Consider the following 25,885-nt stretch of genomic DNA (forward strand, 5'->3'; position numbering starts at 1 on the left):
CCCAGGTTCCTCAATCACTGAGTGCCCCATCCTCCACCAGTCCAGCTAAGAGAGAGTTAGAAAGCCGGGACAGCAGTGGGTGGTGAGCAGCAGCTGTGTGGAGGGAGCTAATTTTGGATTCAAACAGAGGGTGGAGTGAGTCCAGAATTGAGTAAGAGTGATGGCTGTACACACAAGGTGGGAGCATGGAAGCTCTAGAGGAGTGCTGGTGCCTGGGAGGCAGGTGAAACAATTTGATGGGAAATCCTGACTGGTCAATTATTCTTCCAGGTGACCTTTTCTGGGGGCAGAGGGGCACTGATCGGGGTACAGATTTCAGGTGATTTCCCCATTTCTCTGTATGCATCCAGATCACACTGACCCTCCCCTATGTCTGTTGGCAGGTTGGCTGAGCCCATTTGAGGTGTTTCTGCTGCCCCGATTTAAGGGGGAACGCTTCAGACTCTTATGTAGGGGAGGGGGGCGACACCTCCCTGAAATTAGTTTTTGCAAGTTGGGATGTCTGTAATGATAATTAGCCATATACAGGCATACCCCACTTTTAAGTACACAGTGGGGTTTATTTACTAAAGCTGGAAAGCGCAAAATCAGGCTAATTTCTTCATAGAAACCAATGAGCTTCGAACCCCAGCGTGTTCAATTAAGCCTGGAAATAAAACCTGGAAGCTCATTGGTTTCTGTGCAGAAGTGAGCCTGATTTTGCACTTTCCAGCTTTAGTAAATAAACCTCATTGTGTACTTAAACGTCTGATATGCCTGTATAGTTTTTTTTAGGTGTTTAAATAAATAGGAGCACTTGGATGACATCTAAACAAACACAGGGAGGACATGCAATCAATATGCATGATTTCCAAGTGTCCTGTTTAAGCTCAAAGAAAATTAACCTATAAATATTATTCAGAAATATCCTACCTGTGTGCAAGATTTTGAGTTGAGATATACTCTGCAACTAGGACCCATATTTCCAACAAGATAAAAATTAAGATCCAAGAAAATAATGCTGCGCCAGCGTGTACAGATTGCACATGCTCATCATTCCTATGGTTCTGTATGGATGATAGAACTTGGTGCACACCTAAAGAAGGAAAATAAATACATTGATTTAATTTGACAATACTGATGAAGTTTTACATACTGTATACTATAATACTTTCTGTGGAAAAATGTTTACAGTATCCATTTGCCTCTAGCTGCCAATCCCATATTCACAAATTCTAACTTGGGCTGTTGTGTTGAGTGGGCCTGCACATGGAAGAGAAAACATTAGCACCAATAATGCATTAGTAGGTATCCCTTCTCCACTCAGAAGCTTGAGGTGGCGCTGAGTCTATTACCCTATTACACACTTATATCTGGATTCAGAGACGCCGCGGCAACATTAAGGCGGCGTAGCGTATCGTATTTATGCTACGCTGCCTTAAGTCAGAGAGGCAAGTACTGTATTCACAAAGTACTTGCCTCCTAACTTACGGCAGCCTAGCGTAAATCCGGCCGGCGTAAGCGCCTTTTAATTCAAATGAGGATGGGGGGGCGTGTTTTATGTTAATTACCCATGACCCGACGTGATTAACGTTTTTTTACGAACGGCACATGCGCCGTCCGTGTACATATCCCAGTGTGCATTGCTCCAAAGTACGCCGCAAGGACGTATTGGTTTCGACGTGAACGTAAATTACGTCCAGCCCCATTCACGGACGACTTACGCAAACAACGTAAAATTTTCAAATTTCGACACGGGAACGATGGCCAGACTTAACATTGACTACGCCTCCTAGGGGGCAGATTTATCTTTACGCGGCGTATCTCTTACGGAAACGGCGTATCTTTACTGCGACGGGCACGCGTACGTTCGTAAATCGGCGTATCTAGTCATTTACATATTCTACGCCGAACTCAACAGAAGCGCAACCTAGCGGCCAGCCTAAAAATTACACTTTAAGATACGACGGCGTAGGAGACTTACGCCGCTCGTATCTTAGCCTAATTTAAGCGTATCTGGTTTCCAGAATACGCTTAAATTAACGCCGGCGTAGATTCAGAGTTACAACGGCGTAACTCTATATGAATCTGGCTAATAGGATAGTTTCTCTTTCTAAACTAGGCTAGATGTATACATTTCCTTCCTCTTTCTCATATATTAATGGTAATTAGCCATATATAGTGATTTCAACACCTCATCATGTAAAGCACACCAGAATTCATAGCTCAGCCTACCAATGTCTGTATTTATTATCGTCTATGTTTTAGAGAATGGCTGATCCATCCACCACTAGTGGGCACAATGGGAAGACATTCGTCCCAGACATCTGGTCTGGGATGAATAAGCAACCTTAACAAATGGGAGCACACCTCAGGAAGTTGTAGACCATGCTGTAATAAAATTGATGATCCAGATAATAACGGTATGCAATAATATTTCCTTTCTACCTTAGGCTACTTGAAAATGAGGTCTGATTTGTTAACCTCTAATCCTAATTCTTAGCCATAATGATAAAGAGGGCTAAAAAAACAATAACACGGCTGAAAAAAAAATTGTTGTATCAAATAACACGTTTTAGCTTAGTGAATTTAGCTTAAAGTGATTGTAAATGCATATTTTTTTAAATAACAAATATGTTAAACGTACTTTTTCTGTGCAATGGTTTTGCACAGAGCAGCCCGGTCCTTCTCTTCTGGGGTCCCCTGCTGATGCTCCTGGCTTCTCCCTCCCACTGAGTGCCCACCATAGAAATCTGCTTGTTATGAGGGTACTTGTGTGGGCTTGCTCATGAGCTGCCTCAGTGTGTCCATAGACACACAGCAGAGAGCAGCTCAGCTCTGTCCCCTGTCCCATCCTTACTGGCTGTGATTGACAAATGGCTCCTGCTACTGTGTCTGAGCCAATAGGGGAGAGAGCAGAGAGAGTTGCTATTTTAAGTAAGTATAAGGGCTAAGGGGGGTGAGCTTCACAGAAAAGTTGTTTTACCCTAATGCAGAGAAAACATTAAGGTAAAAAACATTCAGCCCTTGCAACCACTTAAAGGGCACTTAAAGACTATGCACAGTAAGCTTAGTGAAAACAATTATATTCTGTTTTATATTTTAAAGTGATAAATGTAATACACTGAATAGCCATGCAGGTATAGTAAATATCATTCTTGATTTTCATGTTTCATTCATCATAAAGTATTTTTAACATTTTTATTTTCCAAAAACTAGACTGGCTGTTGCTAGGATACTTGTTCCGAACCCTGACTTTTACTGACTATTTGTAGTTCATTCACTGTCAAGCGGAGCTCTATGGTGCACTGTCAGTATGATTGACAGCCACTGTCTCCTATCCACACTTGAACACATGATCTCAAGATGATGTTTACCAAAGAAAGTCAACTTGTTGATGTGTTGATGTTGATGTTGATGTGTTATTGTTCTGCAATTGAACTACAGCTGCTGGCAGCCAAAGAGTTAACATAGCAATTGATACCAAGGGCCATGACTCTTGTATGCAATTAAATATGCATTTACTTTTAATGAGATCATACCACAGGGAAGATAATATTGGGCTTGCCTATAGAACTAAAAGGGAGCATGGAAGTTAATACAGTACAGTACATTATCCAACCAACCAAGTGAACTGGCAAAGTGGGGCATGAACCTGCAAGCTCAGTCTTATCAAAGTTACAGTTACATTTTTTTGTATAAGGGAGTGAGTGGAGTGAAAAGGAGGTTGGCCGGCAGGAGCTGGTGCAGGCTTTTCAATGAGTAAACAATATTACTCAGGACAGGTTTTCTGAACCACACAAATTAGTGCTCCCTGGAACAGATGCAGCCAGAAAACTTGAGGACCACAAACAAATTTGAGAATATCACCCAATCAGACTGGATGACCTAAAGCACACTCCTTGATAAAAAATATTGTTGTCCAAAAACACAAAATGCATAAGCAACTATTAGTAACATAATACCATAAGTCCATGTTTAATACTTTTATGACCCCCCACTGCAAATGTTATCTTCCCAGAAATTCCCCATGCCAGGTGGCTGTTAGTTAAAATACTAATTTTGCTCTGGAAATTGCCTGAACCCCCTTCTCACCAATTATGGTTGCCACACATGGGACATACCTTTATCTTTGAAAAATACCAACATGGGGGATGCCTGGGAGTGCTTAAGAGGTTGTGAGCGCCATGGTTGGACACCCCCCGGGCTCAGTCTGTGTAAACTTGTACAGATGTGGTTACTGCAATGCCCCGGTATCTCACATGCTGGGTTACAGTGGTGTTAAGTTCAAGAGTGTGTATGCTTATGTTTATTATTATTAGGGATGAGCCGAACACCCCCCGTTTGGTTCGCACCAGAACCTTCGAACGGACTGAAAGTTCTGGCGAACATTTAGAACACCATTGACGTCTATGGGACTCGAACGTTCGAATTCAAAAGTGCTAATTTTAAAGCCTAATATGCAAGTTATTGTCGTAAAACGTCTTTGAGAACCCGGGTCTTGCCCCAGGGAACATGTATCAATGGTAAAAAAAGTTTTAAAAACGGTTGTTTTTTCAGGAGCAGTGATTTTAATAGTGCTTAAATAAAAAAAATAAAAATTCCTTTAAATATTGTACCTGCTGGGTGTCTATAGTATGCATGTGAAACCGTATTTGAGAACCCGGGTCTTGCCCCAGGGAACATGTATCAATGGAAAAAAAGTTTTAAAAACGGTCGGTTTTTTCAGGACTCCTGAAAAAACAACCATTTTTAAAACTTTTTTTCCATTGATACATGTTCCCTCGGGCAAGACCCGGGTTCTCAAAGACGTTTTCACAGGCATACTAAAGACACCCAGCAGGTACAATATTTAAAGGAATTTTTCATTTTTTTTTTTATTTTATTTAAGCATCATTAAAATCACTGCTCCTGAATCTTTAGGTGCGAACTAAAAAGCACATGGCCAGTACACACCAAGTAGCTTTAGGTGCAAACTACAGAGCACACGGACAGTACACACCAAGTAGCTTTAGGTGCAAACTACCGAGGACACAGGCAATAAACCACGTAAGAATACTGCAGCTAGCACAATCACCTGCCTGCCAGTAAATAAGGAAGAACTGATCTAGCTAAACTATACAGTGTATAAATACTGTATATGTACAACACCTGGGATGTATATATATCCTCTACACACTGTAACATTAACTGACTAGCCTGCCTGCCTGCTCTAGCTACCTGCAAAATATGACACTCTCTCTGTCCTCTCTTAACCACTGCAACACACTACACAAGGCCGACCTGCAGGCGGCCTTTTATAGTGTGGGGCGTGTACAGTACTAAACCCCCTGAGCCATAATTGGCCAAAGCCACCCTGGCTTTGGCCAATAATGGCTCTCCGTTTTTTGCAAGCTGTGATTGGCCAAGCATGCGGGTCATAGTGCATACTTGGCCAATCATCAGCCAGCGATGCCGCAGTGAATTATGGTCTGTGAAACTTAACTCGAATTTGGCGCGAACGACCCGTTTTGTTCGTATTTCGGCGAACGATCGAACATACGATGTTCGAGCCGAACATGAGTTCGACTCGAATACGAAGCTTATCCCTAATTATTATGCTTTTTACATGCTTATATGTGGATATCCACATAATGTACCGATGTACGTTGAAATATTATGCCCTTTTTTCCCCTCTGTTTGACTGAAGGTGTATGTTTTGCTGTTGTTGATAGCAATATCATGATGTTGGATTGTATCTGTTTATCTACAATTCAATAAAGTACAGATGCTGTATCAGTCCAATGCTGCATCTGTACCTTGCCAGCTCTAAGACTGAGAACTGAATCATCACAGATCGCTGATCACTCGGTTCTTATGCTTCAGTGAGCAGAGAGCAAAGAAGAAAAAAACGCTCAGGTGTGGAAATCTTCAAGGTGATTACTTCTCCCAGAACCACGGGTGCAGGCAATGCATGTGTGATTGTAAAACAAAAGAACAGATTCTTCTGGACAGCTGCACACCGAATAAAAATTGCCTTTATTGTAGAAATCCAAAAATCCAAAACAGCACTACAAGTCACAGCACACCGGTAAATCTGACGCGTTTCACACTGTATTAGTGTTTAGCCATAGCTTCAGTGAGCAGAGAGCCATTGACTATCAGTCACTGGTTCTCTGCTCTGCCCCTGGAGCGCTCACTGCAGTGCTAAGCTGTTGGGGCTGGCTCAGGCTCTCAGTGGCTCACTGAGAGGCTGAAACAGTTGCTGGTCCAGGCATCTGGGCGGATCCCGACCACATGGTCGTGATATTTTCAGAGCTTGCAGCGACTCTGTGGCAACAGCCTACAGTGGGATATACCCCACTGTTAGCTGAAAATGGGTCACAGGAATGCAGAACAAACTGCACTCCTGTGATCCCCAGAAGAAGTATAGCCAAAATAGCTTTGGCTATACTTCATCCTTTAAAGGAAAGTTTGTAAACACTTGGGGGCAGATCCTTAAAGAAATTACGTGGCGTATCTCTTGATACGGCGCGTAATTTCGAATTTTGCGCGTCGTATCTTTGGTATCCACAAAACAAGATACAACGGCATCTGTATTAGATCCGACAGGCGTACGTCTTCGTACGCCGTCGGATCTTAGATGCAATTTTTCGGCGTCCGCTAGGTGGCGTTTACGTCGTAATCTGCGTCGAGTATGCAAATTAGCTATTTCCGACGATCCACGAACGTACGACCGGCCGTCGCATTTTTTTACGTCGTTTTCGTTCGGCAGTTTTCGGCGTATAATTAAAGCTGCTATATGGTGGCGTACTCAATGTTAAGTGTGGCCGTCGTTCCCGCGTCTAATTTAAAAAAAATTAAGTTGTTTGCGTAAGTCGTCCGTGAATGGGGCTGGACGCCATTTACGTTGAAAACAATGACGTCCTTGCGACGTCATTTGGAGCAATGCACCCTGGGAGTTTTTATGGACGGCGCATGCGCAGTTCGTTCAGCGTGGGGACGCGCTTCATTTAAATGAAACACGCCCCTTTCCCGCGCAATTTGAATTCCGCCGCGAGAGATACACTATGCCGCCTTAACTTACGGCGCGAATTCGTTGAGGATTCAAACCAAAGCCAGGTAAGTTACGTAGCGAATCTTACATCTGCGCCGGGCGCAGTGTATGTATGTGGATCTGCCCCTTGCTGCCTGTTATATTTTAGCATCTTCCCTTTGCTCACAACAACTTCAGCTGTGAGAAGAAGACAGATCTATATCACCAGTAAAATATGCCTATTGCACAGTGCTAAATGCCTATAATCCTAAAATCTGTAGCTTACCTACATGCTTATCGACATACAACTCGAAAGTATAAAAACTTACATATATTTGGTGTCTCTGTACTTGTTTTAAATAATAATATAGATACAAAAAAGTTTATTGAGAGTATACCAAAACTTAAAAATTTGGTTTGGTCACAAGAGTTTTGAATCTCAGGGACTTGAAAGTCTCCAACGAGAAGAGTGGTGAATTTGCTAAACTGTTTGAGTTATTTTAACTGTGTTTGTTAAATATCAAAATACTTTTTTTCAGAAAAATGGTAATAAATAACTATTACAAAGGCGTGCAATAATTATTTTATCATATGAGTTGCATTAAATGCAATTCACCCAAAACTAGCCAAAATGGACTAAACTTTGTCACTGCTATGCAAATGTCAACTTTTAGACAAAAGTCAACAACTAAGCCCTCATCTCCATCTCCAACCTCTACTCCTAATTGTTGACACGACTATCAGAGGAACGGCCATAGTTGTCTCACTTCCATCACAGATCCAAATCAGATTTTAGTTGACCCCTACACTTAGCTTACAGTGTGAATTTAACAAAAAATAGGTAAAGATGAAAAGGGGAGCAGATATACATCTGTCATAAGTAAGATGAAATACTAAATAAAGAGTAAATAATGGGATTCTTGTCTAAGCACATTTATGACTAGTTCTCTTTACGGTCCCAGAGGGAGTGAAAGCTTGAAAATGTTTTCAGTGGATACCTAGTACAAGTGAGGCACTTAAGGTAGAATGGTCATATAGATCACTACAAAAAACTGTGTGATGTATGAAAATGCAGACATAATTCCCTGAGGATCAACGCGTCTACTGCTACTGTTACTAGTCATTTTGTAAAAATCGATGTATAGCTGCTGCTAAACGTCACTGGAACACTGCAAAGGTTGTGTAAAATGAAAAAATTATGAATCAATGACTAAAGTCTTACCTAGCCTCTCTGCATTAAACATTTGAGAAGATTCCTGTCTCTGCCCACACCTGAAAAAAAAAAAGGAAAAAAAATAAAGATTATCATTAAAAACAAATCATTAATAAAACAAATCTCCTATGTTCATTCTCTAAGTACCTTTTGAACACTTTTAGGCAACGGAATTGCATTTTAAAACATAAGGTACAACATAACTGAACACACTGGACATTGTTTATAAATCTCTTTGAACAAAGAAAGGGATCAGTAGGGACTATTATACTTGTTTACTTGCTTTTGTGACCACCTTGAAAATAATATAGTATTATTGACTAATGACTTATAATAGTTATTTTAAAGTTGTGTTTAAGATAAATGCATATAAATATGTTCAGTGGTGGATATTTGAGGAAGTTGCAAGCTTAATTTACTGAGCTAGGTATGTGCTCTGAACTTTCACTCTAATGCCAAAACAGACGATCGGACATTCCGACAACAAAACCATGGATTTCTTTTTGATGGATGTTGGCTCAAACTTGTCTTGCATACACACAGTCACATAAATGTTGTCGGAAATTGCGTACAACATGTACGACGAGCCGAGAAAAATTAAGTTCAATAGCCAGTGTGGCTGCTTGATTACGAGCATTCGTAGAATTTTGTGCGTCGGAATTGTGTACACACGCTCGAAATTCTGACAGCAAATGTCCGATGGAGCCTACACACGGTCGGAATTTCTGACAACAAGTTCCCATCGAACATTTGCTGTCGGAAATTATGACTGTGTGTACGCGGCATAAAACCTCGTACACATGCTCAGATTTTCAGACGAACAAACGTCTGTTTTTTGTGGCATGCTAGTCTCATGTCGAAAGTGAAGATGTTACTCACAATACAAACATTTTCGTACGACAGAATACAACATCAGAAGTGACATAATGTGTTGAATAGTTTTGTATGTATGCTTTCGTTTCTGAGCATGAGTAGTCTTGTGCTTATGATTTTTTTCGTACGAAAACTGCCCTAATGAAACGAAATTCGGACGTTGAGTTCACATCCATCAAAAATTTTATAGTCTGCACATCCCGTTTATGACTGATGGAAAAGCGAAATTGGCTGTTAGTATAGGGCAGTGATGGCAAATCGTGGCACCCCAGATGTTTTGGAACTACATTTCCTATGATGCTTAACTACACTGCAGAGTATGTAGTTCCAAAACATCTGGGGTGCCAAGGTTTGCCAGCACTGGTATAGGGACAGACTATGCTTCAGGACTCTAATATATGTAGCTCATAGTTAGGGCGAACCTGAAAGTGAAAACATAATAGCTTGAATCGTTTCACATGAATTGATAGAGATATTACTCTTTTTGCTGCTGATCTCTTACTCAATTTAATAAAAAAAAGTTATTTTATGTATTTGCAAGGCCTAAATTTAGATACATTTTTTTTTTTTAGAATTGACTGTTTTTCACCCCTGCATGTCAAAAGAGGCTTTGATCCTAGTAACAAGCAATTTCCAAATGTGTGTGCTACTTTCTGTGGAAAAACATGAATGTAGGTAAGAAATCAGGGCTATTAGTTACATTTTTAGTTTAGGAAAATAGATTAGGTAGACATGGGTGGAATAGTTGTTCTTTCAAACGAGTTAAGTTTTAAGTATAAGGACTAACTAGATTAGGAGATAAGGTTTAGGGATAAGCCGGGCTGTATTTACCATCAGATATTTCTGGGCTAGTGTCTAGGGCTGGAGGGGAATGCCTAGTACACGTGGGTCAAATGTCGGGAGACATCAGCTAGTTCAATAAAACCGGCCAACATTCATTTGGCTGACTTCTGTCGGATTAGCATGCTGGAAAACCAGCACCCAATCGTCTCCCGATCGCCAAAGGCTGAGAGCGTGGGTTAGAGTGTGTCAGAACACAACGGTTCAGCAAGGGAGATTGTTGTACTAACTAGTGTGTACTAGGCTTTAGAGGGGCTAGCACCAAACCTCAAAATGTATAAATTCTTCTTTTATGTCACCCTCAGGACATTTGTGTCTAAATTCAGCAAGAGAACTGTCAAGGAAGGAGATCCAGGGGATGTTGAAAGTGTTGAATTGACACTAAACTCACATTTTTCTATACAAATAAATGCAATACATTTAAATATAAGTAGAATGTACCTTCTTTCTCACTTTATACTTTGTTTAATCTCTCAAAATGTTATCTTATTTTGCTGTTTTCAGACCAAATTTTTAAGGGTGGCTACATTCGTTCTCCATGTCCCACTTGTGTGGGTAAGCATCCCTTCCTGCCTACCCCAAGATGGAGTACTTATCAGCACTGACATGAGACATGCACTAGGAGGAGAAGTGTAGTGGGACATTTTAGGGGTAGTGTGGGATGAGCCATATTCATCTGTGTTATTTGGAACGTGTGCAATGGCTTGCTAAAGCTCTGAGAACTATGGGAATTGTAGTACGCATAGTGACCAGAAATATTGGACACTGCTCGCTCTACACTAGCAGCATTGAGGTGCATCAGCGGAGGATCAGGAGCTCACTCAGGACATTATAAGAAGTCTGAAAACAGTGCTAAAAGCCTTTTCTGTAAAAAATAAATAAAAGCTGAGCCATGGTATACTTGATATTTCGGAAAGATTAATGTAGAAAATATAGTTTAGTGTCACTTTAAAGGTTCTGGTGCTTGGCATTAAAGTGGTTGTAAACTCAGTACAACCACTTTTACCTACAGGTAAGCCTATTTTAAGGCTTACCTGTAGGTGCTGGAAATATCTCTTAAACCTGTACGGTTTAGGAGATATTTACAATGTACGAGTGTTCCGATCTAATCGGCGCATGCACACATTAGAAAGGGCACGATTGTGCCCTTTCTAAAGGAAACATGCCGTGACTGGCGGCTCCCGCACGCATTAGGGAAAGACGTCATGCGACTCCGGCCAGTCACAGAGCCGGAGTTTGCGGCCCCCGGAAGGAAGAGGGGTGAAGATGGAAGCTTTGTGCCAGAGGGGGCTGCGGTAACATTGCAGGCTTCGGTTTCAGGTAAGTGAATAGTAGCCCATTATGCTTTATCTTTGCAGGGAAATAAAGAGGAAGTAAAACCCACCAGGGTTTACTTCCTCTGTAACTATGTTTCAAAAACACTACTCCACCCAGCTCATTCTACCCATCTGCTATGAACCTAGGCTGTCATAGATATACCCCCTTAGTGTGCATCATCACACAGCCTTGGCTCATAGAACAATGATGCATATAATGCTGCTCAGATGTCATAGAGTGCCATTTTATGCAGCAGGAGATGCCTACCAACACTGAAGAAGAAGAAGAAGTAAGACCCTGCTTGTCATGTGACTGACTAAAAGACACTTAGATTTAGGATATGCATGGTTGAAATTTTAATAAACTGAATGCAGTGGGAACTCAGGGATGGGGGAGTGGCTGGGACTGGCCTTTAAACAGCTCTGGACAATTGAAATTGTTTGATGGTCTGTCCAGTTAAACAGTAGTCCTGCATATAAAGTAGACCCCATATTGTTTTTAGTAGTGCATTCTAACAAAAATAACCACATAACACAAGGGACAGAGATTTAAAAAAAGAGCATGATAATTCCTGTCTGCCTAGTGTCTAAATACAGCCATAGTGATAGTCTCAGGTTAAAAGTTAGGTTTAAGGGTTAAGTAAAGGTTTACTTCTTTTGTTGAATGTGAAAAACCACAGATAAGTGCACCCTAACTAACATGGCAATTTTATTTTGCCAGAAAGTAATGTAACATGAATATAGTCTTGTGCTGAAAAAGCAATACCCTATATATGCATATGATAAATGTATTACTAACTACCCTGTCAGTTATCAAACTTGAATCAATACAAACACATGCATTTCCTATAACGCGCATATAAATAAATAAATATCATACGTGTTTGCTGTGCATTCCTTGGATATTGCTTCTAGGTCTAGCATTCTTTGGATTAATGGGTAAATGTGAATAGTTCTTTGTAAAAATAAGTACACAGCAAGTAGTTTCAGTACACCGTAAATCACACTGTCATATTATAAACACACTGCATTAATAAAAAAATAGTTAGAGCACTAAAAAAAACATAATAGTACAGTGTGGTGCAGTTTATAAACTTAATGATATGATTGTTCAGTTTAAAAAAAAAATTGATAAAAGAATTGCATCTTTTAGAATTATCCGTGCTAACAGGTGGTTCGCTTAATATTATACTTAATTGTTTTCATTGAAAATAAATTATTGGCCATGATTGAAAACCCAATAATGTCAACCAAACCGATCAATTTCTTTATTGTGATGATGTTTTTTGGATCATTTATCATTATGTTTATGGGCAGCCTAACATTTTGTTCAATTCTAATGCTGGGATTGTGATATAATATTTAAAACACGCAGCCAGGCGGACAATTTCAATGTAAAGTTTGTGATGAGTCAGAACTTTATGCAGCAAGTATGATGCGCTACCTAGCGGTAGTCCGTTACCAAGCTCTAGAGGAAAAGTCTGGTTTATTGCATGATGTGTTGAAGCCTTTTTTATTCCTTTAAACGACTTTATATAGTTCTCCAGCAGATGTAAAAGTGCCATACATGCATGTAACACCAGTTATTAGCAACATTAGCAGTTATTAAGAACTTGATAATAATTAGCACATGTTGTAAATAACCAGAGATCAATATTGGTGAATTTTTGTTCTGTTTGTAATGTGTTATATTAAAATGATCAAAAATAAAATCTGATTAAAAAAATGTATATATATATATTTGGTGACTGACGCCTGTGCATGGCAACACGTCACTTTAATCCATGTAACATGTTGGCATCCTATCAATGTCATGCTTGCTTTTCTTGTCTGTGTTTCATGGTAACTACATATAACAAGTGCTCATCTTCTAAAGGACAGCTGTCTTTACCCAGAATAACCCAAGGCTTACATAATATTTCTATCTGAAATGTGCATTTTTGCAATGAGTTTAATCCATTCATTTTTCATGGCTAGATGGAATGTAAGCACTGGGGGAGCAAGGTTGTGAACTATTTGCCAGACAGCAAAAATATAAGAGCTACATGTACTGGACTGGAAGCATAATCCATCGGAGAATATATCTAAGCTATGTTGCTCATTCTCACAAAAAAAGCTGTATACATCCACGAAACCTTCATCTTTATCAAAATGGCTGTTTATGGTCCTCTTCGTGCCTAAAATATTATTGTTATGGGTAACCCCTGTGTTCAAAGCTAGGTGGAATGTATTCACGTGCTGAAAGAAAGATGGCTAAGTCACCGTTTATGCTACATGAACCTGAAAACACACAACATTACGAATATAGCCCATGGGAAGGAGAGCAGTCTGACTGTATCAAAATGAATGACTGTCTGAGTGTGACATTTTCCAGGGGGGGATCAAAGGAAACGCAAGGCAAATCTAGGTCAACATGAAAAACACTGCTATTCCTGCATCAAGTTACTATTTGAATCTTAACCACACTACAGCATTTTTCTATATGATTTCATGACATTGTTGGTATATTTTCACTCTACTTTACAGCTTGAAAATGTATATACCCCTGGAAGTTGACAAACAAATACATTTTTTTTGCTTTACTGATCTGGAGATGGCACTCAAGGCTAAGAAATCTTAGACATTCTAATGTTATGTGTCAAAACTCGTGTTCGTTTAACCCTCTCTCTGCCTGCAGGAAACGCAATTTACTGCACTGATTTATTTTTCCAATTAATACAAAAGCCAAAAAGCTTTTAGAATTCACTTATTGCATGTACATGTAGATTTTTTTTTCCTTTTCTAGACTTTAACTATACATTTATTATAATATTGTTCCTTATGATTTAAAGATAAAAGAGATATTAAAGGGAATTAACAAAAACTCAATAATGAACAAACAGTACGCATTTTGCCAAGGTAATTTATAGTATATAATATCATAACTATAACCGCAGATTACCTTCGTTAATAACACCTTATGAGCTTCATAACTTTTTGTTGCAAGTTTGTATGGTTAATGTGTGAAACATCTTCAGGTAAAAAATTCTGATGAAAAATTTAATTTGAAAGTGACGCCTTATGTTAAAAAAAAATATGAAAGTGACGCGTTGTTCTATATGTGATGAAGATATGTTTTGTACACAGTCAATTTTAACATGTTTTAACAGATTTAAAGAATATTAGATAAGTTATTCAATTCAAGTGGATACTATTAAAGAAAATATTCTACGATAGTATTTAGTTCCAAATTCTGAAGATTTTTAGGAACAAAGCGGTATATATCATAATAAAATACCATTTTTAATAAGGCTGCAGTCTTAAAAGTATGCATAATTATGGCTGTCATGTATTAATATGCAAATAGGACTCAAAAGTGCATGTCATGTATCACTTAAGCTGACCCCCCTCCCTTCTCACTGAAAGCTATAGCATTTTCTTACAGCTCAATCCTACGTTATTCTTGTTTGGATACTTACGTGGTCAGATTTTGTGCTGTTCCAAAAGCCGCGTGTCTGGCTCCTTTGAGCAAGAAGTGCATTAAAGTTGTGGAAAAGTGTAGCTTGACAGGCTTTATATGTATCTTTTCTGCAGCAGGTGCACAGATCCTGCACGACTGAGGCCACTCACTGAAAGTTACTCCACAAAGAAACAAAAGCACGCAGATCGCATTGTACAGACAATTTAAGCGTACACACACAGCTTACAGTGACCATTGTGTGGGCCGGCAAAATCGAATTGACATTCACCTGTATAGCACTGTAATTATAGAAAAGTGTGAAGCAACATGACGATAGAATGGCACATGCTAATTGGGGGGGAAAAAACAGTGAGTTGAAAACAAAGGTAGGCAGTATCAGATCTATTTTACGTTGTGCACAAACGAGAATTATAACTATTTTTAAGCATTTAACATTAGGTTATAGCAAGACATCGATCCACGGTTGCCAGACTTTGTGTCGCAGTAGCCATTCAAGTAAGATTGTCATTCTTTCAAAATTAGGCAAATTAGAGATCATTTGATGGCATTCTATTGTCGCTATTGTAATCACAGTAATTTTCCTCGGTAAAGCTGCTTCGTGATGAAGGGGAATTCTCACCGGATAATTGTGAAAGATATCGAAAGATTCAGGATTCAGCATCTGGTTTCGAAAGCACTTCAGATTCAAATTGCCATTTTACTATATCCTGAAAATTTATTAGCGATTCAGATCATGTCGCTTTAAATGGAAAGGTGAAAGCAGGGTAATTTCAATCTATGAATTATTCAGCTTCAGACTGGAGGAACCCATGAACTGAGTCTCTGACAGTGTCTCTTCCACAGCCTCCATTACGCTTGTCATTTTTATTTCTTTATCTACGATCTCTTTCTAAGCTACTGAGCTTGTCCCTAAGGGCTCAGCTTCAACAAACCAAGTATTTCAAATTGGCAATAACCTAAAATGTGCTGCGGTCTCCATAGGTTGTATTTTTTTCCCCAAATCATAAAAAAAAAACACACACACATCCATGACGATATCTGTTAGGTTCTTCGATTAGATGAATTAGAAACAAAAGGAAGAAATGAAGGAAAAGGAGGAGGCATCATATCGGAGAAGAGTTATGCTCCTGTAACAACCCTGAAGATAAAGTGATGCTTTGTGCTTCCTCCTTTGTTGTCAGCGTGCAAGGCTTCCTAGCTGCATAGCATCACGCAAAACAACTGTTAAAGCAGGCTGACTTAGTGTCCTGGTTTCCAGCAGGAGCAAATGAGGACTGCATTTCAGACAGACTAATCCACACGAATGTGCACTTAGACCAGGCACAACTCAATGCTGCAAAGAGAGAAAATGCAATCAGGCAGAAGCAGCAGCAGGTAGACAAAGATCCAAAAGCAAAATAATAAAACAAGAAGAAAAAGTATTGTGTTTCAATCAGGAAAGCTCCATCCAACAGGCATTGCAATCCTAGATATTCTCCACATGATGGCTGGTTGTGTCACTGCTAGACGGCTCCTGCCCTGTATCCAGACAAGGATTGGGATTGATTTAGGTCAGCAAGTCTGGACACTCTTCCTTTTTTTTTTAACCATTTTTCCTCATCATGTGAAAAATAAATAGCATCCTACTGTCTTTCCAGCATTATAGGTAGATCCGGACGTATAGGAAAGCTTCATCTGTAGAATGGCTGGAAAGGCCCCAGACAGAGACACCAGTAAGCATCGGATCCTTTGTCTTAGGGATCCTACTCCTTGCAGGTATACTAGCGTGGCACAGAAAACTATCATGTAAGGTGAGAAAACAGATGTTTCTTCATTCTTCGGAAGCATTTTGGAATCCAGACTCTGAACAAGGCTGGGAAACGTAGCAAGTTCGATGCCAGCGTTTATGTACAAGCCACTTCCTTGCTCTTATCCAAAAACACAGCAATCCTTTTTTGTATCCGAAACAGACAGAAGGGTAACTCCCCGGACCAAAAAAATATAATGGCGTTCCGTATCCCGTCCTGTGCGTCTGTATTGCCGCACTGCGACCAGAAAACTGCAGTAGAAAGAGCTCTTGCAGTTGTGGAAATGTAGAAAGCAGCAGCTCTGTGACACAGCAGTCAGCTGACTTGTAGTGTTATCATTCAATGTCCTCTATCCAAAAAAAGGCCAATTTTTCGGAGAAAAAAAGAAGCACTGCAGAGAGGACCTGGCGATCCAAATTTGAAAATCACATTGTAAGAGCAGGTCTGGCTGGTCTGTTGGCACACCTGAAAGTCACTTCTCGTGCAGCGCGTGCAGTTTTGCTCCCAGGAACTCTGGCCACACGAAGCTAGCTGACTGTCTGAAATCTCAGACATGCTGACGTAAGATTAGGCATCTTCCTTCTTTTTTTTTTTGGGTAACAAAAAAGCTTTTGTTGCTGCACGATGATAACTGTGAAACTGTTTATTTAACTGAATATGCAAGACTGGCTTCAGTTTACTGTTTCAGTCCAAAGCAAAATCAACATATGATGATGAGTTAATGTACACACATAGATAAACACAAAACGTACCCCTGTAACTTGTTTTATATGCTCAACGCCTCGAATCGTGAAACACAATAAGGATTTGCTTGGTAGTGTTCGTTTCCCAGGCTGTTTACACATCATCTGTACATTATTTTAACATGCACAACATCCTAAAAAAATAAATTCACTTACAAATTGGTGACGGAGCTGTATAAATAATTTACACCGATTTAATGGAATGGCAAGCTTACGATTGTTATAAAAGCATCCTGCCCTTTCATCGTGTAAGTGCCTTTGGTTGGCAGTAAATGTATAGGGCTGAAAATGTATATAGTTCAAGAGCCAGACGCGCTCATCTGAAACCAAGGCTGAACCTGAAGGGGTCGCCAGGCTCTGTCTGGAGCTCAACTTCTATTTCACATCACATTTTAACTGTGTTTGTTTTGTTAATTGGGAGAGTTTCCCTTGTTTTTCGCTGTCTCCACTGCTGTCTGTGATTTGCTGCTGCCTCCGGCAGACCATATATGCTGCTCAATCACATTATCCTCAGTTAACATGTCGTGTGTTGAGCTGATCTAAATACAATGATCAGTGATGTTGTCCAATTCAGCTTATGTATGAATGACTATGGAAAGCAGTCTCATATTTATATATATATATATATATATATATGGTTGTTTTGTTCCTATGTCTGTAGTAAAGGTAGGCCAATCTCTGACAGTTAATGTAAAGTAGGTTTATTTCAGGCACAAATAATTTGAATTAAGAGAACCGATGACTGGATCTTATGTTTATATTATTCCTATACTTTAGTAGGCCAACTCCATCAAAAAATAATAATTTATTTTTGGGTGGAGACAGGTAAACTCATAAATTTGAAAAGCTATTCTTGCTTCTAAAGCCTTCCATAGATATACTTTCCTATCTGATTACCTTGCCAGTGAATTTTAAATGTAATGTATTTAGACCAGATGACTGATGACTGGGTCGTACATTTATATTATTCCTATACTTTAGCAGGCCAACTTCATCAAAAAATAATAATTTCATTTTGGGTGGAGACGTGTAAGCTCATAAATTTGAAAAGCTATTCTTGCTTCCAAAGCCTTCCATAGATATTCTTTCCCATCTGATTGCCTTGCCAGTGAATTCGCAATTAAATGTATTTAGACCTGAAATAGTATTTACTGCACAGGAAGCAGAATCAGAAACTAAAGTAGATGGTAAGACTACAGGGAGGGAGCTGAAAAGGTAAGGTTCTGCCAGTTTGTTTAAACATTATACCTGGTCAGCTAGATCAACCAGGCTTCCATGGAACCCTAGGTCCCTTCTGGGGTTGCTAGGGATTCCTTGAGCAGTATACAGCGGTGAATCGATCTACCACCTACACCAACCACCAATACACAAGGCAATTTTCCACTGACCACTAATGTAACGAGCCACTACTACAGTGAACGCTAATGTTGGGGACACCACAATTACATGAATGTCTTCATTTCTTTTCTGTTACTGTATTAACTACATTTTAAGATTATTATTGGTGAAAAAAGTTTTCCTATACAGCAGGTGGATGTTAAATTATCGGGTGTTGATCATCGGGGGGGATGGGATGTGGACAGTCTGGGTGTGGGGGGGGGGCTGGTGGATGGTCCGGATGGATGCTTGAGCGTGCGTGAGTGTGTGTGTGTGTGTCGGGGGTATTGTTATGTACCTATCAGGTAGCTCCACGTGTGGTGGGTATCTATGGCAGGTGACCACGTTTGGTCCACGTGGGTTACCCGGGAGCAACTGTTTTTCTAGTTCCTCCGTTGAGGGACCGGGGGAATTATCCTGAGGGAGGGAAGTACTGTAAAATGATATGAGCTGGTTGTATTTTGCGCCATAATATGCCAATATTGTACCGTTTAATGTGCCTTTCCTTTTTGATGACTGTAATTGCAGAAAACTAATAAACAAAGTTTTAAAAAAAAAAATTATCGGGTGTCAAATACTCTAGGTACAGCACAATTTAAATTGTCTTGTTTCAAACTTTCTACAACATACTGATCATGCTAAACCACTGTGATCTCTAAGTATAATCAGCAAGGGATCCCTGAGACCTGAAAATTATTTCTGTGGGTTAAAATTTGAGAAAGACTGATATAGATCTTAATTATTGAACCTTTTGTAACACATTTTGAGTTTTAGCATGTGCTAAAAAAAAACTGTTTTCTACAATGAAGAAAATAGTTACTTCTCAGTATCTGAAACTGTTATCTAGGTACTGCTAGTGCAGGAGGAAGTGTGGATAATTGATGAATCACAATGTGTTTCCTCCTGCACTTTCCTCTAAGCTTTTATCAGACATAACATCTGCACAATTGGGAAAGCATATCATACCAGTTAGGGTATAGTCAAGATAGCCTTAGTGTTGGACTCCACAGTGGACTCATTGGCATGTGATTAACTAATAAGATGAAATTCATCCTGCAATGATAAGTCAAGTAACCACTTGCTAACTGAATAAGGCTTCTTTCACACTTAGGATCCGACTTGGGAGACCCAAAGACGTAGGACATGTGAAATGCCATGTATCTCTATGAGAGCCGTTCCAAATGACACTATTGAAGTCGCTGCAACTTCAGAAAAGGTTCCTGCACTACTTTGATCTGACTTTGACACAACTTCAATGCCAAAGAGTGTAAAAGTCTTATCAAAGTCGGATTTCAAAGTTGCACCTTTGGAGTCGGTTAGTGTGAAAGGAGCCTAAAAGAATATTACAAAAGAAAACATCTTTTTGAGATAAATAGACACAAGATCCATGCAGTACACTAAGTCATGTCAAGAACAGAACAAATAGGACTGAGAAAGAGTTGATCTGTAGGGCATGTGTGTGTGGGAGGGTTATCCAAAAAGTGTGAAATACTAAAAAAAACTGTGAGTTACAATGCAAAATATTCAGAAAGAGATAGACTCGGCCTTGCGCATTCCAACTACATGTAAGTGGTGAATTGGGATTAGGAGAATGAAGTTGCAGAGCACTAACTCAGAACCCACAATGCTACAACTGAGCTTTTCCTATAACCACTCGGAAAAAAAAATGTTTTAACTTCTTAGTAAGTTATCCTTTTAAAAACAGAACCCTCCAACTAACAAGGGGGACTAAAACAGGGTACCAGGTCTCACATGTCTCATTACTGATACTGGAGATTCAAGACCACCAAACTGCCCCTTACAGCTTTTATAAAGCCCTAACTTTTTTTATATTGTTATCATAGCTAACAAAACTTGTCCTTTCAAAAGACATTTATTGTTCCCCCTTAAAATCAGCTGGGAAATCTCTTAATTAATTATCACAATTCCAGTCAACTGGGAGAGGATGGATAATGTCACTGTATACAGACAGACTTACTGTAGAAAGGATCTTCAGATCCAAATTTTGAAGCCAAAGCCGATTTTTGCTGTCCTGAACCCATAATTATGGCCTCCATCTGAAAACTCCTGATCTTTCAGATGAGCCTATTTGATGCAGCAGATTGGCAGATGTTGTAGAACTTTAAAGTGTAAATCCAAGTTTGATGGTTAAATAAATTATATCTTACCCTTCAAGAATAAAAGTGTATATCCTAATTTTTCTATGATGCTTTGAATGTCTATGATAGTACCTGGTGATCCTGCCAGCAAAATTCTTCTGTAGGGACTTGATATCACCCTGTGATAGAGTAGCAAAGCCCCCCAATGTATTGATTGACTGTGGACCAGAAGCTTCCTGACACAGGAGGAGATGTACAAACTCAAGGAAAAGCTAATTTAAACATCATTCACTGATTGTTAGGTATATCTTTTTCAAAACAGATTTGCAACTTAAAGGGTTTGTAAAGGATTTTTTTTTATCTTAATAGCTTCCTTTACCTTAATGCAGTGCTGTTTTCATGTCCTCATTGTTAGTTTTTGCTCTCAAGTTGCTGTAATTCTTCTCTGATCTCCACACTTCCTGGTTGTCTGTTTCCTGATGACCACAGTGCTGGGAGCTTTCTCTCTGTGGTCACTAACTCCAAGGAGGTGTGATTACTGTGTGTCTAAAACCCCAGTTTCGTTTTCCAAACCATCACTGCCCTGTATGGCTCTGTATGCTCTGTACAGCAGAGAGGCAGGAAACAACATGCAAAAACGAAACTAGAAACTACAGGTACATTATATGATTGATTTTTATCTATTTTTAATCGTTTTTAAAAGGAATCAGTTAACTATTTGGGGCCAGATTCTCAAAGAGATACGACGGTGTATCTCCTGATACACCGTCGTATCTCTGAGTTAGGCCGGTCGTATCTATGCGACTGATTCATAGAATCAGTTACGCATACATATGCCTAAGATCCGACAGGTGTAACTGTACACCGTCGGATCTTAACTGCAATTTAAAAATGGCCGCTGGGGGCGTTTTTGCTGATTTATGCAGAGAATATGTAAATTAGCGAGATACGCCAATTCACGAACGTACGCGGGACCGACGCAGTGTTTTTACAACGTTTACGTAAGGGTTTTCCCGGCGCATAGTTACCCCTGCTTCTATGAGGCGCAGCCAATGTTAAGTATGGCCGTCGTTCCTGCGACGAAATTTGAATTTTTTACGTCGTTTGCGTAAGTCGTTCGCGAATGGACGTCATTTACATAAGCGTCGAAACCAATGACGTCGTTGCAACATCATTTGGAGCAATGCACGCTGGGAAAATTTACGGATGGCGCATGTGCTATTCGATCGGCGCGGGGACGCGCCTGATTTGAATAGTACACTCCCCCTAGCCGCGGAATTTGAATTCCGCCGGAGGAATTACGATCCGCCGCCGCAAGTTTGGAGGTAAGTGTTTTGTGAATTACCCACTTGCCTCTAAAACTTGCGGCGGCGGATCTTAAATAAGATAGATTATGCGGATCTAAAGATCCGCTGATCTATCTGAATCTGGCCCCATGTCTCTAAACCCTGTAAACAGTCATTTCAGCATAAAATGTTTTTTTATTTACAACTCCTTTAATGTTTAATTACAACTTAAGAGGGCCCAGGACTTGTCTATGAGTATGGGGTAGAGTTGAAAAGATCAGGATTTAAAAGTGTAGAAGTGCCTGATTGTCATAAAGTGATCCGTACCTGCCCAAATTAATTATATAAATGGTCGAGTGTCCAGCTTATAATTTTCTAAAACTATCTAGCAGTTTATGCTGTTTACAGCCCCGAACTCATGCTTGACAGGTCAATGTGGCCTTCACAAATTCAGCCAATTATTTTGCCAGTGAGACTGTGAAAGGCTCTCAGTCTTCCCATATTGGTCACTTCTCTCATTATTTACAAAGCAAGGCTTCCATAGCCACTTGCCAATATCTTCACAACTGATTTTTAGCTATGTGACCTACTGGCATTTCAGTTTCAGGCAATTATGATCAATCATCTTCTGAGTTGAACTCCAGAACTGGTGATTGACCATAACAACTGTCAAGTAGGTAGTGTATTACACTAAAGGTATTAACTGATGTCCAGATCTTAACTTTATTGACACTGACAGACATGAGTGAATTAGATAATCTTTGATTAAGCAAATAGAGTATTTAGCTTACTCATCATTTTACGATAAGCATGCAACAATAAGGCTATTTTATTCATGTAACTATAAGTGAAAAAGCGTCATCTGTGTGCATGCTTATAATTGTACATTTATCATGAGGTGTGCGTGCACCTTTACTAAAGAGACCTATAATAAGTAGTTACTCACCTCAAACTGGTTTTAGTTCTTAATATGATAACATTCTAAATTATATTGATTGTTTAGACTCACTGACTGTACTGAGGAATACTAATTAATCACCTTACTGTAACACACAATAAAATGTGATCGCGAAGGACAAAAAGTGCAACTTTTGGTTTTCTGCTTCATACAACTGCACATACTATGACAGGGCTAAATTTCAAGTCCTGAGCTACTAGCCAGGCTTCAGGGGTTACATGCCACTGTTGTGGAAATTGTATAAAGATGTATTTAATATGTATTGTCATAGTGTCTCCCAGTGTTAGAACTCCTGCAGACCGCTCTAAAGAGCTGACTGGGGCAGACTGACGCTGGTTGAGTCCCGTCAGACAGTGGAAAACTTCCTGAGGTTGGAGAGAGGTGTTTGCAGAGTGGGCATATGTCCGCCAGCAAAAGTGCCCCTGTGCGATGCTCAGACATTTGTCTGGGCGGATGTGTTCACTCTGCAAAGACATTATCTTTTATAAGTGGATGTACGCTCGTGTCACCCCAGTGTGCCTGATCAACACATTTTGGGGGGACGTGGAGTGCCCCTGCAGATAATCCACAGGAACGGTAGTATAATCTGGGTATGCGTTGTTCTCTGAACAACTCAGAATAAGGATTCACCCCAACAGTAAAAACGGGAGCTGCCTACCTGTGCCCAACAATTCCGCCTACCTGTGCCCAACAATTCTGCCTACCTGTATCCATCAATGCCGCTTCACCTGTGCCCAACAATGCAGCCTACCTGTGCCCAACAATGCAGCCTACCTGTGCCTAACAATGCCGCCTACCTGTGATCAACAATGCAGCCTACCTGTGCCCAACAATGCAGCCTACCTGTGCCCAACAATGTCGCCTCACCTGTGTCCATCAATGCAGCCTATCGGTGTCCATCAATGCAGCCTACCTGTGTCCATCAATGCAGCCTACCTGTATCAATCAATGCCGCTCACCTGTGTCCATCAATGCAGCCTATCTGTGTCCATCAATGCAGCCTACCTGTATCCATCAATTCCACCTAACTGTGCCCAACAATACCGCCTACCTCTGCCCAACAATTAAGCATACCTGTGCCCGACATAGCCGCCTTACCTGTGTCCATCAATGCAGTCTAACTGTGTCCATTAATGCAGCCTACCAGTGTCCATCAATGCAGCCTACCTGTATCCATCAATGCAGCTTTCCTGTGTCCATCAATGCAGCCTGCCTGTGTCCATCAATGCAGCCTGCCTGTGTCCATCATGCAGCCTACCTGTGTCCATCATGCAGCCTACCTGTGTTCATCATGCAGCCTGCCTGCTTCCATCAATGCCACCTACCTGTGCTCATCATACAGCCTGCCTGTGTCCATCATGCAGCCTACCTATGTTCATGCAGCCTACCATTGTGTCCATCAATGCAGCCTGCCTGTGCCCAACAATGCCACCTACCTGTGCCCAACAGTGCCACCTATCTGTGCCTAACAATGCTGACTACCTGTGCACAACAATGCCGCCTACCTGTGTCCATCAATGCAGCCTCACCTGTGTCCATTAATGCAGTCTACCAGTGTAGGGGAAGAGAGAGGAGAGCAGGCGGCTGGATTATCAGAGAGTGGGGACATCGGTGTCACAGCTTACATTTCAATTGTTGTGTGTCCCTGCAGCTTGCTGTCACATACAGCCCTGCCTTCTGGCCCAGGGACTTTAATATATGTCACGCGTCCCAGGATTGGATGGGTGATATGTCTATCAAAGTACCGGGGCCAGGAAGCAGGGCTGTATGTGACTCAATGCCATTTTGTAAATTGTGGCATGAAGGTGTCAAATATGTCTTAGCTTGTTAATGTGGAAGTTTCTACGTGGGGAAGACAAAGAGGCAGTAGTGGAAAAAGAATACATGATCATGTATATGCTATGAAAATTGGAAATCTGTATCTTTCCCTGGGCAGACATGTAGCCTGCACCGCCGATTCTCACCGCTGTCAGTCTGCAAGTAGAAAAAGGAAATATGGACAGCCGCACTCCAAAAAACCTTGATGGTTGTCTTTATTAAAAAGGAAAAATGCACCACAAATCACAGCACAAAGTACAGGGATGAACAGCTGACACGTTTCACACTATCAACTAGTGCTTAGTCATGGCTAAGCACTAGTTGATAGTGCGAAACGCGTCAGTGGTTCATCCCTGTGCTCTGATTCGTAGTGCATTTTTCCTTTTTAAATAAAGACAACCATCAAGGTTTTTTGGAGTGCGGCTGTCCATATTTCTTTTTTCTACTTGTTGCCTTGTGCATTGCCAGCACCCTTGATTTCCTGAGAAGGCACTGATCAATTAAACACAATCCACCTGGAGTGGTAACTTTCTTCTTCTAGCTGTCAATCTTCAATCTCGACTGGGAAAACTACCCTGCAGGAGAGAGATCTGAAAGTGAGGCTTGAACCGATCATGGAAGGGACGACATCAATGGTGGTGAGGAGGACAGTCTATGTGGACAGCTTTACCCCGGATGCCTGCATACTTAGATGTGCCTGTTTTAATCATCAACCATGTGAGTTTCTAAATGCTGTACCTTCCCTAAATGTAACCATATTGCTACACTTAGAGGTGCCTCTCTTCTACTTTTTACTCAGTTGTGACATGACTCTACTTGTATATCAAGACATTGCTTGTATATCAAGTCAAAATGTATTAAAAAATGTAGCTTGTCTTGCAAAACGGTCTCAAACTAAGTTACTCTCAAACCAAGGTTTTACTGTACTTTACAATAAATTCCAGTCTGTCTTTCCTCTGGTATTTGGCCAATGGGATGGGTTGTTTGGTGTTGCTTGGCATGGGTAGCCCCATACTTTACTGCTTTTATAATAACGGGGGGGATTTCTGGCCAGTCTCTGTGGATGGAGGTGTTTGGGATTTTCCCCACTGTCTTTCTCTATGGCTGTGGGGGTTCTTTGC

The 25,885-nt window shown here is 40.4% G+C and overlaps 1 long non-coding RNA gene across 3 annotated transcripts in view; it reads right to left on the minus strand.

Moving 5' to 3' along the window:
* The window catches only part of LOC120940760, a 64,311-nt gene extending 47,240 nt beyond the window's left edge, over positions 1-17,071 (minus strand). Inside the window, exons 1-3 of one of the 3 annotated variants that reach the window (XR_005749476.1) lie at positions 14,695-17,071; positions 8,217-8,266; positions 913-1,075 (exon numbers count right to left, since the gene is read on the minus strand). This is a non-coding gene — a long non-coding RNA (uncharacterized LOC120940760). The remainder of the gene's footprint in view (positions 1-912; positions 1,076-8,216; positions 8,267-14,694) is intronic. The other 2 variants (XR_005749474.1, XR_005749475.1) reach the window with 2 other exon arrangements.
* Between the last annotated feature and the right edge of the window lie 8,814 nt (positions 17,072-25,885).

This window comes from Rana temporaria, chromosome 5 (genome assembly GCF_905171775.1).
Source record: "Rana temporaria chromosome 5, aRanTem1.1, whole genome shotgun sequence".
NCBI lineage: Eukaryota > Metazoa > Chordata > Amphibia > Anura > Ranidae > Rana > Rana temporaria.